This window comes from Triturus cristatus, chromosome 4_1 (genome assembly GCF_964204655.1).
Source record: "Triturus cristatus chromosome 4_1, aTriCri1.1, whole genome shotgun sequence".
Classification (NCBI taxonomy): Eukaryota; Metazoa; Chordata; class Amphibia; order Caudata; family Salamandridae; genus Triturus; species Triturus cristatus.
This window is the reverse complement of record NC_140585.1, coordinates 1,145,207,147-1,145,221,716: the sequence shown is the minus strand read 5'-3', so window position 1 is coordinate 1,145,221,716 and position 14,570 is coordinate 1,145,207,147. Positions and strand designations below refer to the sequence as shown.

General features: G+C 41.9%; 1 protein-coding gene across 1 annotated transcript in view; it reads right to left on the bottom strand.

The window, feature by feature from the left end:
* The window catches only part of SLC27A1 (solute carrier family 27 member 1), a 216,011-nt gene that overhangs the window by 18,007 nt on the left and 183,434 nt on the right, over window positions 1-14,570 (bottom strand). The gene's annotated exons all lie outside the window — the stretch shown is intronic.

The following is a 14,570-nucleotide window of genomic DNA, read 5'->3' as shown; positions in this document are numbered from 1 at the left end:
AGAAGAGGAAGTGCAGGAAAGTAGGCGAACAGGAGCATTTTGCGTCACACAACACATACTCTCGCCCTACTATCAGGTACAAGGCTTAAAAGGAAACCCCTCCTGTAAAGATCCCACACCGGTTTGTATTCTGGCAAGTGTTTGGTGCAAGTTAAATATTTTCACCTGAAAACCTGCCTGCTTCATTGGGTTATTTATTCTAGTACAGACATTTGAAATTTGGACACACTCACCCTACAAGCTCTTTCTGATTGGCCTCCCTTCACAGCAATCAATGGTCCAAAATGGCCGCCAACATGGATGTTGTGGTGAATCTAGCGTGAGAAGCTCACCCCAACAGTGTCCTTGCTGGCAGACAACCGAAGAATATGAGGGGTTTCTCATCATCCCCATGAGCTCTGTGCTACTTCTCAGAAAGGATCTGCATGCCCCACAGCCATCCCAAACCCCATTCATTCTCTGCACTGGTTAGTTTCCTATGACAGCATCACCTGGCTGCTTCCTTTTAATCATCACTTAGTGTTTTAGCCCTGCTGTGTTAACCCAGTCTTAATTTTCAGGTCCGACTCCGGTGTCCTCCGCAGGTACTCCACTGGTTTTGACCGCGCGACGAATGCATTTGATTCATAGACTGCGTAGACTTTGGAAGGGTAAGCGTAGGCACCTGTGGGCGATATGCATCTACGTATAAAAGCACAGCTCAGGCTCTACAAACAGCATGCCACAGGATTCTTTCCGCTCAGACCAGTTGATGGAATCATCTCCATGCTGTCCTTGGAAATCCTGGCTTTCTTCGGTGGGAAAATCCCAATCTATACCCACAGCAGATTTTTCCTACATGTACTAAATTCCGAAATCACTTCCAATTGTCCCAGGATAATTACCTTGGTCGATTCCATCAGATGGACATAAGCTCTCTTTAGAGATCAGAGAGGAATTTCTGTATCTCCCAAATGCGAAGGAAGGGTGAATACAGATTGTTGGATGTGGCTTCCTGCCCCCTTTTACAAGGATGTCAAAGAGAAAAACCAAAAGAGATGAGGCAAATCTAAAAGAAAAATATATACATTATCTAGCAGGGGAGTACACGAGATGGTTTAACTTTAGAAGACAAAAGGACCTCGATGGTCTCACTGAAAACAAAACTAAACAAGCAAATCAGATTAAACAGAGGCATCCATTGCGACTACGATGGGGGGACCTTTGAGCATTTATCAACAGAGTGGACAGAATAAAATCGCATGGCTGGAACAGCAAAGTGGAGACAGCTGGGAAGTGGACAGGGAGAGACCAATCAGTGTTCCACCATCTCATCATTACAGTGGCAAACTGGAAGGAGCTGTAAACAAAAGCTTCTTATTTGAAAATCCTAGGACTACCAGATGTAGTAGCTGCTTGTGTCACGGACTTTATACAAACTTTCATATAGAAAAATGCAAACCCTGAAAAGTAGGGTCTCAAGCACTGAATACGAAGGTGATGTGACTGTCCTGGAAAGCAAACAGTACAGGTCCAATGGGAACGAAGACGGTCTTGGCCACTATAAAGAAGCAGATGTAAAAGATGGGGTTCTGTGAACAAAGGTCAAAAGAAAAACATGTGTTGGAGGATTTCACTCTTTCACCTAGTGCACATTCTTCCTCTTTCTGGGTTATAGATTAATTTTCACTCTCTGAGGTTTTCTTGCTCACTCTCCTTTCCTCTCAAGATCTGAATCTGCACATATTCCCCGTAGCCTACAGGGCTCTGTTGCGTCGCTGCTTGCTTTTTAGTAGAAAAGATCCTCGCATAATATATATATATATATATATAACCTACTGGCAGTCGCCAGTAGGTAGTTATAGTTAGGACCTATTTTCCATAGGAAATCCGCAACATTCTATTTGGAATAACTTTGGCGCCTGTTGACGAATCTTCGTGAAATTTTCAAAACGTTTGGCCAGCTTCGGTCCGCTCCTATCCGGAAAGTCTCATGATGATTCGTGTAGCGGGGGCTGAGAAAAAAGGGGTGTCCCAAAACGTGTTTTCCCCATGCAATTTCCCATAGGACCTTTAGCCGCAGCTACAGCCGAACTGCTGAACGGAATTACACCAACTTTGGCAGAAAGGTAGACCTTTCGCTTAAATGGTGTAAATCCGTTCAGTAGTTTCTGAGAGAATCAAAAGTAAAATCACATATATATCTGGGCGGAGCCTAACCACACATCTCATCGTGAGATCTGATTGGCTGTCAGCACTTCATCCAAGAAGTGTTGGCAGCCATCTTGGGACCAATATATATGATAGCACCTCATTAAAAAGCATTGCAGTTAATAGAAAGTTTTAAGACTTTAGTTACATTATAAATCATTTGTTGATGGTACCATACTCATTTTAGGAATTGTGGTATGTTCTAAGGAGATTTTACCATGTGAAAAAGCCTTCTGCTGGGATATCATGTTTGAGAGAAAACTATTTTCTCATGCTTTTCCCACAGAGGTTTGGAAGGTGATCTATAAGCTAATCTGAGAGCATGTTTTCTGTAAATTCACATTATCTTTCTCAGTCATGTGAGAATGAAGTCTGACATTCTCAGTAAAACATGTACATCCAACAAGGGCAGAGACTGTCAGTTGATTCCTTTGTGTGCTACTGCAGCTTCCCAGAGTGTTCCAAAGAACAACTAGACCGCTAACAGTCCTACTTATGATAAACGTATGGCACACCTGAAGCCATCTTGATTGGAATAAAGTGGTAACTCTTAAAACATTTAATTTAAAAAGGAACAAAATGAGGGGGTTCATTTTGCCATAGAAAGTATGATTAGTGCTGCAGAAAGAAAAATTAGGGCACATTTTGAGTGACTTCTCAAATCCTCTTCTATTTCATTAAAAAATTCTGACATGCAGACTGAAACATGCACTTTCAATACCAGCAGCAGACTTCCCTAGTGATCAGTAGCTTTACTACAGTGATCTAATAAGCAACTAGAGTGCTAACATTCCGAATTTATGGCAAATGTGTGACACATCTGAATGCCTTCTTGATGGAATCAAAGTAAAAAGCCTGAAAGTATTTCCTACTGAGGAGACTGTAGTAAATGAGTAAATTAGGAAACTTCAAAACAAATAAGTCTCCCAAGATGGCCACCAGAGACAAAAGAGCCCAAATGTAGCACACATATCACCCAGATGTAGCCCAAGTATAGCCCAATGACAGAATGTCTCAGAGTGTTCTAAAGAACAACTAGAGCGCTAACAGTCTTACTTATGACAAAAGTATGGCACACCTGAAGCCATCTTCATTGGAATAAAGTGGTAACACTTAAAACATTTCATTTGCAAAGGAACAAAATGAGGGGGTTCATTTTGCCATAGAAATTATGATTAGTGCTGCAGAAATAAAAATTAGGGCACATTTTGACTTCTCAAATCCTCTTCTATTTCATTAAAAAATTCTGACATGCAGACTGAAACATGCACTTTGAATACCAGCAGCAGACTTCCCTGGTGAGCAGTAGCTTTACTATAGTGATCTAATGAGCAACTAGAGTGCTACCATTCAGAATTTATGGCAAATGTGTGACACATCTCAATGCCTGCTTGATGGAACCAAAGTAAACAAGCATTGAAAATGCAACAGGTCTCGCCCTCGTTTAAGTTAAAGCAATTCGGTTTGTAATTAGGTGGCTTTTTAGCTTTGCTTGTATTAGTGTTTTTCAAACTTTCATGTACATAAAATGCATATATGTATATGTATGCATGCATTTATATTTATATATATATGCAGATTATATATGTATGTATATATATTACCTACTGGCGGTCGCCAGTAGGTAGTTATAGTTAGGACCCCTTTTCCATAGGAAATCCGCAACTTTCTATTTTGAATAACTTTGGCGCCGGTCGACGAATCCTCGCGAATTTCTCAAAATAGGTGGGGCGCTACGCTCCGCTCCTACCCTGAAAGTCTCGGGGGGATTCGTCAAGCGGGGGCTGAGATAAAAGGGGGGTCCCAAAACGCGTTTTTCCCATGCATTTTTCCATAGGACCTTTAGACAGGGCTACAGCCCGAACGGCTGAACAGAATTACTAGAAATTTGGCAGAGAGGTAGTCCTCAGGTCAAGGAAGTGCCTTTTGTAGGTTTGGTGTAAATCTGTTCAGTAGATTCTGAGAAAATAGCCTTTAAATCAATATATATATCTGAGCCAGCTTACGGTACGCTTACCGTAAGCTTACCGTACGCGTACGGTGGCGTGCGCGAGCGCGATTCTGATTGGCTCTTAGATCTTAGTAAACATTCGAAACAGCCGAAACCAGGAAGCGGCGGCCGCCATTTTCTCTCTCGCACTGAGAGCTAGGTTGTTAAATAAAACCAATAAACATATAAAGGGGCTGTTTAGACAGCTCCCACACACATAGCCATGTTGAAGGAGTCCCCAAAGACCCCCCAAGGCCAAAAATGCAATTTTTATTTTTTCGCTAATTTCGCCGATTACGCTTACCGTACGCGTACGGTAAAAAATGTAAAAAAAAAAAAACACTATCCACACTTTCCCCACCCCCTGTCCTTTTGGTGGCCGCAGGCCACCAAATGTGCAGGGCTTATTTGCGGCTTTGAAAAACCACAATATTTTAAACAAAAATAATAAAAGAAAAAATTAACAACACTCTCTCCACCCCGTGTGCAAATGATGTCCGAAGGGCACCATTTGTGCATGGCTTATAAAAATTACGAAAAATTAAAATATTACCTTTCAAAACGAAGTGCATCATATGTCCTCCATGTGCGCAAAGCGCATCTTGCGTACATGGCCCATCTAGCGTAACGTGGGCACGCGGTGCGCGTAGCGCACCGCGTGCCCACCGTGCGTGCACGGCACTAACTGCGTAAAGTGGGCGCGCGGTGCGCGAAGCGCACCGCATGCTTACTGTGCGCGCACGGTGCGCGAAGCGCACCGTGCGCGCACGGAACGAACTGCGTTAAGTGGGCGCGCACGCCACGAATGGCGTAAAGTAACTTAGCATTTAAAAAACCGTACAAATTCACTGAAAAAACCATAGGTTTCACACACGTTATAGTTAGGAATTAGCATTTAAAAAACCTTGCAAATTCACTGAAAAAACCATAGGTTTCACACATGTTATAGTTAGCGGAAATTTTACTGATAAAAAACCAGTGAAATTCCCCCGTTATAGTTAGTGTAGGCAACTATAACTCACGCGACCGCAATCTTCTGCTGATGACATATGTGTCTTTATGAAAAAAAAATATTTGAAATATATGTATAGCTAAAAATGTATGGAAGAAGACATGGGCAAATAAGTGTCTAAATACAGTATTAGCATCAGCAGAGGATTGCGGTCGCGTGAGTTATAGTTGCCTACACTAACTATAACGGGGGAATTTCACTGGTTTTTTATCAGTAAAATTTCCGCTAACTATAACATGTGTGAAACCTATGGTTTTTTCAGTGAATATATATATATATATATATACATACACACATACATATAAATGCATATGCATATATTTATGTGCATATGTGTGCGTGTAGAGAGGTAGAGGTAGAGAGGTAGAGAGTAGTAGAGAGAGAGGTAGAGAGGAGAGAGCGAGTAATAGAGAGTATAGAGTGAGTAGTAGAGAGTAGTCAGACCCTCCAGGATTTAGCGGTTTGCCGCACAATTGTAAAAATACCGCAATTTTTACAAAAGTGCCCGCGAAATCGGCACCTTTGTAAAAATACCGCAATTAATGTGCACATTTAGGAAAGTGAAATGCATTAGATACTAAGAGTTACCTTCACCAGCAACACACATTTACCGTGTCGTGAAGAAGGTAATGTTGCTCAGATTTTAAGGCAAAGCGTTGAGTTCATAATCCGCATGTGGAAGCAGAGGTGTTCCTCACTCATCTGGTGATTCAGCAAAAATCTATATCCGTCCCTGCAACTGAGTTACTCATACAAGAGGGTGGATCAGCGAGACATGAACTATTTCCATTAATGTTTTCAACACAGAAGACTTTACCAAGATTACACTAAACTGAACCGAGAGGCTTCCAATGCCAAGAAGTCCATCAAAATGATAATTCCAATACCTCTACGGCAATAAGGTGCACAGTAGTGGAATACAACTCATACCATATTTACTGCCTGCGTAATAAGAGGGTTAAGCAAAGTTTTGCTTTGTGGCATTTTACATTGTATGTTGAACTTTGGCAAACATGGAACAAATTAATTCTGTATTATTGGTGTAGTTTATACAAGGAGCAGGATACTAACCAGTTGCTACCCCAAACATCTTTTGGGTTTCATGTGCTGCAGACACAGACTGCAATTATACTTCCTAGGTAAGCGAGAAAATACTGAACTGAGTTTGCTTCACTTTCGTCTAATGAAAGCTTTTATGCAAAACGTGTCAAGTAAATCTTGAGAAACCCGTTTGTTTCATAGTTTTTACATATAGTACATAATGGGCCTCATGTAGGTAGCCGAATACCGGTCGGTAACGGCCGATTTTCGGTAATTATACCGTTACCGACCGGTATTTTGGCTTTTGAGATGTAGGGGGCTCATTTCTGCATTCGGTAATTTACCGAATCGGTAAAATTACCGAATCGGTAATTTTACCGATTCGGTAAATTCCGAATACAGAAATGAGATGTAGGGGGAGTGTGTGGGTGTGTTTTGGAGTCGGTATTTACCACCAACTATTAGTTGGTGGTAAATAATGAATGGATGTGTTTAAGCGTTTTGAAGCGCTTAGAAGTGTGCAATGTGGCAGACATACATGCCCTTAGGGCATGTATGTGTGCCACATGTGCACACATGGCCGTTTCAGGGGTGCAACAGGGTGTCAATGTGACACCCTGCCACCCTTGCATGTGTTCCCCCCATTACCGAATCGGTATTTACCGATTCGGTAATGAGGCATACCTTCCCATCAATGGGAAGGTATGCCTCATTACCGAATCGGTAAATACCGATTCGGTAATTACCGAATTATTCCGAATCGGTAATATTTACCGACCAATTACCTACATATCATTTACCACTTCATAAATACCGAATCGGTAAAATTCGGTATTTATGAAGTGGTAAATGTGTCCCTACCTACATATGGCCCAATATGAGGTAAATATTTGCCCATCACATGCGCCACTTCAAAACTTCGCAAAAAAACCTGCTGTAAAGTTGGCTAAAAATAAAAGGATAGTTAAAAATTGAAATGCTGGCTTTGCTTGTTTGATTACAAGGTATTATGCATCCAACCCCCATAATTGTTCTGACTGGTTCTAGCTTTTACCAGCTTACAGAACTTTTTTAAATCTGCAAATAAATAGATTTTATTTTAGAGTCAAAACTGTAATTGAGCCATTTTCAACTTGTAAGAAGAGTAAGAGCCTCAGTTACAAACGTGCATTGCAGGCACATCCAAAAAGCATTGGCAAAGGCAATAATTCTCACATTTGGCATCTATTGACTTTACTAATGGTTTTAGTTATTCGCCACAACATCCCCTGAACCTGTGACATGGGACTAAAGACTTGAAAATAAAAGCTTTTGACATGGCTGTTCGTCATTTTGTAGGCCCGAATACCACTCATGAAGGTATACAAAATGACGCAGCAGAAAAGAGCTTACCTCTATTAAAGGCTCCTTAAACGCCTCATTAGGGGTAGTAAGCGCTATATAAATACAATTACAAAATATATTATTTATAGTTTTTTTAAATTCTATTTTACATTTAAAAAGCACTCTTTAAAATATGTTTTAGAGTATCTCTGACATTGTCAGGAAAAGGTAACTAATATCATTTTCTTTCAAGTATATTTATTTCTTGCAAACAATATACGTAAAAGCTAAAATAGAAAGCCCTTTTTAATGAACCTTTCAAATTCAGAAGTTGCTTTAACCCTTTCCGTGCTCGTGACGGAACCACTCCGTCATGAGCCATGGGTGCGCTGTGCGTTGTCTCAACGCATCCAGATCTTTTTAAATACAGGCACATTGGACATTGAAGGTGAGGGGGTAACATGGCCAACTAGAGCATGGGCGTCAATTCACTAAAATGCTAGGGGTAGTGGCAGGGACCTCACAGGAAATGACATCACATCAGGGCCTATTTCAAAGTGAAATACTCTGCTAAAATAGTTTCCATTGTTTTAAAGCTGAAAATGAATGATTACGAGTAAAATAAAGTGCAACAAAAATGCCGCTAAATTTTCATATTTGTGCCGCTAAATTTCCATATTTGTGCCGCTAAATTTGCTAATCCATGTGTGGTAAATAAAATACCGGACTGAATTTCATACGTAATCTTAAAATAAAGTAAAATAGCTCAAAATAACAAGAGGCAGAATCCGTGGTATAAGAGGTTTTCTAAATGGGCTTTATTCCATTCAAAATGGCCGACTCGAGTCACGGCCTTCAGGTTCCGTCACCACGAGGGTTCAGGAAGTGAAGTACAATACTTTATTGACAGACATGTATTTTTATAATAAGCACATTACAATGAAACGAATGTAGAAGGCGTAACATTTGATAAGAAAAGTGATATGACAGGTACGTGATCGAAACTAGGCGTAATAAGGAATAAAGGAAACATGATTGGTTAGGATTATCAGACATAGGTGGATCTATAAGATAATACTTGGCATAGATGCGCGCGCAGCAGTATGACGTGTAATTGACGTGCAACTAGGGGGTGAAGGGGACTTGACATTAACTCTACATATGGAGACGAAAAGTCTGAGGGGTCAAGTCAACCTAATCCCAAATCATATCTAACATCCTATGTTTAGAGAACTATGTTATCCACAAGGAAGGACTCTCGGACAGAATCTATTCTATACTAACTGTGTGTGCGTGTACAAGCGTCTAAGTGTCTATATGAGATGCGAGGGGCAGAAAACTTTCCATGGCAGCAGGGCTATGAATCACTTGCAGGAAGACGGAAAGGCTGAGTCCCTTGCTTGTGAGCAGAGGAAATGTTTACTTAAATCACTAGACAGGAATGCATCGGCTGAAGAGCAAAATAGATAATTCGAAGGTGAAATACAGCTTCTTGGCAGGCAGGCGAAAACTAGCCGAGGCAGGCACCGTTAGCTGCACAGGGAGTAGGACAAAGTTCATGGATACAGATGCGAGCTCAAGCTGAAGCTGTCAGAGACAGAGAGCAGGGAAAGGCTTGAGGACAGAATCGGGCCTACTTGCCTGAACTGAAAAAATGGAGTAATTTAGCCATATAAAGTCGGTGGCCTTTCATGCTTAGGAATCGAATATCCAGCCCATAGATGGCGGATCTGACAGAGAACATGTTGACGGTAGACACACATATGTTTGCGTCTTAGAAACTGGAACTGGAGGGAACATACATGTACTTGTAACATGCATATAGAACCGTTGGGGTCCAAGATAGGGGACATAACTGATCAGGAAAATCCACATTTCCACATTCCCTCCTTGTCCCCTACTTGCCCTTCAAGAGATATCAATCTTCATCATTCCATCGATTTGCTCATGGAGCATCATTTCTTCTTCCTTCTTCTTCCGGCATTTTGAACGAGAACTTTGATATGGAATGCATGATGTGGCACACAGACCACAAATCGCTGGTCCACATTGCAGACATAAACAACAACTGAAGAGCATAAGAAGGCCAATACCTAGGAAGGATAGAACTCTCCATCCCCAGGCTGATATCACACTCCAAAACCACCCGGACCACGTCCAAGTGCCTGGATCCTCGTGTATCTGGCTTACAATCTTATGAAGGCGTGTTATAGCTTTATATACAGATGGCGAATTTTCTGGTATGAATATGCAGCAGCTGGATCCGATGATCCTGCAAGCTCCGCCCCTATCGGCCAGGATGACGTCAAGGACAAGACGATTCTGGAGAACAACAATTCTCATCACTGATTGTTCCTCTGTCAGATTGCCTAGGGCGGCTATAGTCTCGTTTACTACAGCTTCAAGAGTCTTGGTTAGTCTACGTATCAGCTTACTATTTGATATTGTACCTATATAGGGAAAGATACCTTTATTGAAATCTACATACTTGTCCCATGCCGTTTCAGTATAATCGACAACCGGGAGATCTCTACGCTCTCTTTTGTGTACTATATGAACATTTCGATAATAATCAGGGGGGGCTAGGAAAACAGGTGGCAAAAGGAATGCTATGTAACAGGTACCATCCCAATCTAGAGGCAGACGCATATATGCCGTCTGACCACATATAAAGTAAGAATGGCGAGAAACTCTAAATGAAGATTTGCCTTGATCACTATATTCTACTGTAGTAACGCATTGGCTATGGCCCATATGTATGGAACCAACTTTTCTTACACATAATTCACCCTTAACTGGAAATACTGACATAGTGGGCAGAATTAGTTCAACTTCGGATTTGACATTCAAAATCATAAGATTAGGCGTAAAATTACCTAATTTATACACTTCATTTTCTAAATCAGTTCCTGTTCTACTGGGGTGACCCTCCTTATTGGGGTGACAGACTTTGAATAAAACTAGATTCAGATTTCCCCATATCCAATGTTGTTGATAAACTGCTGTGTCTGGGTCTATGGAATTTAATAAACTAAACCATGCTCCACAGGAGCCATTGTGTGTGAACGGATGTGGAAAGAAAGGCAGAACTCCTTTGGTATTCTGATAGGGAGGGAGTCGGCCACACACCCAACAATTGGTGGCATTACTAGTCTGATGGGAATGATGTAACATACTAATGAAGGTGTTATTGCGCAGCGCAAGTCTATAGGACAACTCATGTGGGGGTAGGTCACTAAAAGAATGTTCATCAGTTATATTGAAAACATGTTTAGAAACAGGATAGTACATATGCAACAATATACTTGCAGTAACTATTAAAAACTCAAGGAAAACGAAATTAATAAAGTCACAATACAGTGGTTACGCAGTAATTTACAATAAGCATGTCGTTTCATTATGATTCTGGACTCTACGTGATTCAGACCTAAGGGGTACATGTCGGGACAGATTCAACCGCTTCACCTTGGAGAGGACTTAAACAATCAAATCGTCCGACAGTTTAGATCTGGACCTGAGTTTCTGCTTATAGAGTTCGGTGCTACTGGCCTCAGCCAAGGTTAGCTTTGAGTCAATGGGGGAAGACACACGGGAAGTACTGTTTGTGTCAGGAGGAAGTCCATGAAATTTCTTTATATGGCTGGAATGCACCCATCCTTTTCTTCCTTCGATCTTCACAGCTGTTCTGGTCGTCAGCAGGACCAACTTAGGAAGCCTCCACCTTGGCTCCAGTTGGGTTTTCCGATCAAAATTCCTGACGAGAACATAATCACCGGGGATTACGTCATGAGGTTTCACCTCGGTGTTGTCGGGAAAAGCTGCGACTACCTGTGAACGACAAGATTGTAGTGCAGACATCAAAGAAGCCAGGTAATCTGTCAGCATATTACAGTCAACATCAGTTATTTTACGGGGTATAGGCGTCCCCCACATATTCGGTGGTCTACCAAAGATCACTTCATAAGGGGATAGCCCTGTTCGAGAGTGTGCTACCATCCTCATGTAAAATAGTGCAACTGGTAAAGCTACTATCCAGTCCACACCTTTTTCCTGACATATTTTAGACAATCTGATTTTTAAAAGCTGATTGTGTCGTTCCACGAGACCTGCTGCCTCGGGGTGTCGGACACAGTGGAATTTCCACTGATATCCCAACAAAAGTGAGACATGTTTCATTAATTCGGATGAGAAAGGCTGGCCGTTATCTGAATATACAACACGTGGTAACCCGTACCGTGGGAAGAATTCTCGAACTAGCTGCTTGGCAGTAGTCGGGGCAGTGTAATCTGATACGGGATACGCCTCTGTCCAACGGGAGAGAGCGCAGACAACTACGAGAACATATTTGAATCCTTGACAACGTTCCATCTGAATATAATCCATCTGGAGGACTTCAAAAGGATGGTCAGGAGGCTGAAATCCACCCTGCTCTACGGGAACACTCTTTCCTGGATTAAACTGACAACATATCATACAGGTACGAACTTTTTGTTTAGCTGCTGCTCGTAAATGTTTGTTGAACCAAATGTGCTGAATGCTGTCTAGCATAGCCTTCTCTCCTAAATGTGCTGGACTGTGAACTGTAGCTATAATGGCTTGAACCATGGAATCAGGGAGAAACCATACAGATTTCTCCTTCGTCATCCATCCTTGATCTGTCTGGATCCCTCCTAGTTCAGTCCACTTCTTCATTTCTTCTGCTGTGGCATGTGTCTGTATGTCAATTACGTCAAGTGCGGGATCCTTAATTGTCATACACTGTGTTGGTGTCTGAACTATTGGCTTTGTCATGTCTAATGTGCGATTCTGAGCAGTCTGTTTAGCTGTTCTGTCAGCTAAATCATTGCCTTGAGAAATGGTATCAGTAACCTTCGTGTGTGCTTTACATTTCATAATCGATATAGCAGTGGGTAGATGTATTGCGTCTAACAAAGCATGAATGAGGGGTCCATGCTGAATGTGGGCACCATGGGAGGTTAAATAACCTCTCTCTCGCCACAGCACGCCGAAGTCGTGTACAACTCCGAATGCATAACGTGAGTCAGTGTATACATTAACTTTCTTATTTGTGGCTTGAATACAGGCTTGTGTTAGAGCAATAAGTTCTGCTGCTTGGGCTGACAAAGTATCTATACAATTTGTCTCAATAACTTCAGTGTCTGTTGTGACTGCATACGCGGCCACTAAATCTCCTGTACTTGTTCTCATGCACGATCCGTCTACATACAACGTCAGGTCTGGATCTAACAATGGAACGTCTGTCAAGTCTTGTCTAGGTCTCGTCTTTATTTCAATGATTTCAACACAATCATGAGCTAGTGGGTCTGATCCTTTTACAGGTAATAGTGTAGCAGGATTCAATGTATTACACCGTCGGATCTCTATGTGTGGTTGAAACAATGTCAGTTCATAACCGGTAAGTCTTGCTATGGTCAAGTGTTGTGTTTGTGTTCGGTTCACAAGAACCTCTACTGCGTGTGGTACTTGAACTGTCAATGGGTGTCCTAATACTATGGCATCGCTTTGTCTGATTGCTAAAGCTGTCGCTGCCACTGATTTCAGACATGCAGGCAAAGCCTGAGCTACGGGATCTAATGTACTGGAAAAATAAGCACATGGCTTGCGTGATCCTGCTTGGTCCTGAGTGAGTACTGACAAGGCAGTACCTTCACGTTCTGTAACAAAGAGTGTAAAATGTTTGCTATAACATGGTGTTGCTAAAACAGGTGCTTGACATAAAGCTTCCTTTAGGCTTTCAAAAGCTTGTGTATGTTCCTGAGTCCAAGGGAGAACAGTCGATGTGGCTGCCTCCTGTGTGGTTAACTGAATGAGTGGTTTTGCTAGAAATGCGTACTGAGGGATCCACTGCCTACAATATGAAGTGAGGCCTATGAAAGCTCGCACCTCCTTTTGTGTCTGGGGTATTGACATGTTAGCAATTAACTGGATGCGATCTGGTGTAAGCTGCCTTCCCTCCTTGGACAGCGAGTGACCAAGATAAATAACTCGCTGGACACAGAATTGCAGCTTAGAAGGGGACACCTTGTGCCCCTTGTCGGCTAGAAAATGTAAAACTGTCAGAGAAGCTTTTTCACATTCTGGCTCGCTTCTCGCTGTGATCAGCAGATCATCGACATATTGAAGCAGTGCAGTATTGACTGGCATGTGGATACTGTCAAGTTCTCGTTTCAGTGCTTGGCTGTAGATGCTGGGGCTTTCTGTGAATCCTTGGGGAGCGCGTGAGAATTTAAAGCTGCGCCCATTTAAACTGAATCCGAACAAGTATTGGCTTTCCGGATCTATTGGAACGCTGAAAAAGGCATTCTTGAGATCGATTACAGTAAAGAATGTTGCTTCGGAATCAATTGCTGTCAACAATGATGATATATCAGGGACCACAGGGAATTGTGGTACAATACACTTGTTTAGTTCACGTAAATCAATAACCAATCGGTACACTGGTGGGGCAGTAGGATCAGTTCGTTTAAGAATCGGAATTACCGGTGAATTACATATATTTGAGTCTGTTTCTACAACCACTCCCTGGGCAATTAGCTCATCAATGATTTTCAGCAAAGCCACTACAGCATCATGCGGTAACTTGTATTGTCGCATTCGTGGTAGTACCACTCCTGCTTTCAAGGTGACTCGATAGGGTGTAATGTTCATGCAGCCAACATCCGTAGGGCCTTGTGCCCATAGATGTACTGGTAAAGTCTGTAGTCGGGGATCCATGTCTCTGGACACATAGTGACCTTTAAAATCACGTAAAAACAACCTTACTCCTTCCGGAGAACAACATATTATGGCTCCTAGTGCTTTCAGAGTTTTAATTCCTAACAGATTTTCTGGGCATGATTTAGTAAGCAATAAATCTGTAGTTCGTGTCAAAGGTCCTATCGTAAGTGGTAGAGGCTGTGATACTTCATTAACAATAGGTTTTCCTGAAAAACCAAGGGAAACATTTTGAGAGCCTGAGAGGGGTGCCCCTGGAACTTCACTACGTTTTATGGT